The sequence below is a fragment of the Bison bison genome, unplaced genomic scaffold (genome assembly GCF_000754665.1).
Source record: "Bison bison bison isolate TAMUID 2011002044 unplaced genomic scaffold, Bison_UMD1.0 scf7180017863462, whole genome shotgun sequence".
Classification (NCBI taxonomy): domain Eukaryota; kingdom Metazoa; phylum Chordata; class Mammalia; order Artiodactyla; family Bovidae; genus Bison; species Bison bison.
The window spans coordinates 1,332-4,006 of record NW_011494034.1 but is presented as its reverse complement, the minus strand read 5'-3'; positions in this window follow the sequence as shown (position 1 = coordinate 4,006).

Below are 2,675 nucleotides of genomic sequence, written 5' to 3'. Positions count from 1 at the left end.
GACATTACTTTGCCAACAAAAGTTCGTCTAGTCAAGGCTATGGTTTTCCTGTGGTCATGTATGGATGTGAGAGTTGGACTGTGAAGAAGGCTGAGCACCAAAGAATTGATGCTTTTGAACTGTGATGTTGGAGAAGACTCTTGAGTCCCTCAGACTACAAGGAGATCCACCCAGTCCATTCTGAAGGAAATTAGCCCTGGGATTTCTTTGGAAGGAATGATGTTGAAGCTGAAACTCCAGTACTTTGTCCACCTCATGTGAAGAGTTGACTCCTTGGAAAAGACAATGATGCTGGGAGGGATTGGGGGCGGAGGAGAAGGGGACGACAGAGGATGCGATGGCTGGATGGCATCACTGACTCGATGGACATGGTTCTGGGTGACCTCCAGGAGTTGGTGATGGACAGGGAGGCCTGGCGTGCTGCGATTCATGGGGTCACAAAGAGTTGGACACAACTGAGTGACTGAATTGAACTGAACTGAACTAACGCTGGGGTTCTTCATTTCTTCCATTTCTGGTTGCTTTAGGTGTAGAGTTAGGTTATTTATTTGACTTTTTCTTGTTTCTTCAGGTAACCCTGTATTGCTATGAACCTTCCCCTTAGTACTGCTTTTACAGTGTCCCATAGATTTTGGGTTGTCATGTTTTCATTTTCATTCATTTCTATGCATGTTTTGATTTCTTTTTTGATTTCTTCTGTGATTTGTTGGTTATTCAGCAGCGTGTTGTTCAGCCTCCATATGTTGGAATTTTTTAATACGCTTTTTCTCCTGTAATTGAGATCTAATCTTACTGTATTGTGGTCAGAAAAGATGCTTGGAATGAGTTCATGTTTTTTGAATATACCAAGGCTAGATTTATAGCCCAGGATGTGATCTATCCTGGAGAAAGGTTCCATGTGCACTTGAGAAAAAGGTGAAATTCATTGTTTTGGGATGAAATGTCCTATAGATATCAATTAGGTCTAACTGGTCTAGTGTATCATTTAAAGTTTGTGTTTCCTTGTTAATTTTCTGTTTAGTTGATCTATCCATAGGTGTGAGTGGGTATTAAAGTCTCCCACTATTATTGTGTTATTGTTAATTTCTCCTTTCATACTTGTTAGCATTTGTCTTATATACTGCGGTCCTCCTGTGTTGGGTGCATATATATTTATAATTGTTATATCTTCTTCTTGGATTGATCCTTTGATCATTATGTAGTGACCTTCTTTGTCTCTTTTCACAGCCTTTGTTTTAAAGTCTATTTTATCTGATATGAGTATTGCTACTCCTGCTTTATTTTGGTCTCTATTTGCATGGAATATCTTTTTCTAGCCCTTCATTTTCAGTCTGTATGTGTCCCCTGTTTAGAGGTGGGTCTCTTGTAGAAAACATATATAGGGGTCTTGTTTTTTTTATCCATTCAGCCAGTCTTTGTCTTTTGGTAGGGCATTCAACCCATTTACATTTAAGGTAATTATTGATACGTATGATCCCATTGCCATTTACTTTATTGTTTTGGGTTCGAGTTTATACACCCTTTCTGTGTTTCCTGTCTAGAGAAGATCTTTAGCATTTGTTGGAGAGCTGGTTTGGTGGTGCTGAATTCTCTCAGCTGTTGCTTGTCTGTAAAGCTTTTGATTTCTCCTTCATATTTGAATGGTATCCTTGCTGCATGCGGTAATCTGGGCGGTAGGTTATTTTCTTTCATCACTTTATGTCTTGCCATTCTCTTCTGGCCTAAAGAGTTTCTATTGAAAGATCAGCTGTTATCCTTATGGGAATTCCCTTGTGTGTTATTTGTTGTTTTTCCCTTACTGCTTTTAATATTTGTTCTTTGTGGTTGATCTTTGTTAATTTGATTAATATGTGTCTTGAGGTGTTTCGCCTTGGGTTTATCTTGTTTGTGACTCTCTGGGTTTCTTGGTCTTGGGTGACTATTTCCTTCCCCATTTTACGGAGGTTTTCAATTATTATCTCCTCAAGTATTTTCTCATGGCCTTTGTTTTTGTCTTCTTCTGGGATTCCTATGATTTGAATGTTGGGGCATTTAACATTGTCCCAGAGGTCTCTGAGCTTGTCCTCATTTCTTTTAATTCTTTTTTCTTCTCTTTTTCGTTTATTTCTACCATTCTATCTTCTGTTCACTAATTCTATCTTCTGCCTCCATTTTTCTACTGTTGGTTCCCTCCTGAGTGTTTTTGATCTCATTTGTTGCATTATTCATTATATATTGGCTCTTTTTTTGTTTCTTCTAGGTCCTTGTTAAACATTTCTTGCATCTTCTCAATCCTTGTCTCCAGGCTATTTATCTGTAACTCCATTTTATTTTCAAGATTTTGGATCATTTTCACTATCATTATTTGGAATTCTTTATCAGGTAGAGTCCCTATCTCTTCCTCTTTTGTTTGATTTGGTGGGCATTTATCGTGTTCCTTTACCTGCTAAATATTTCTCTTTCTTTTCATTTTGTTTATATTGCTGTCCTGGGATGGCCTTCTGTATTCTGGACGTTTGTGAATCCTTTTTATTATGGAGGTTCCTTGCTGTGGGTGGGGTTGGACATGTGGCTTGTCAAGGTTTCCTGGTTAGGGACGCTTGTGTCAGTATTTTGGTGGGTAGAGCTGATTTCTTCTCTCTGGAGTGCAATGAAGTGTCCAGTAATGAGTTTTGAGATGTCAGTGGGTTTGGTGT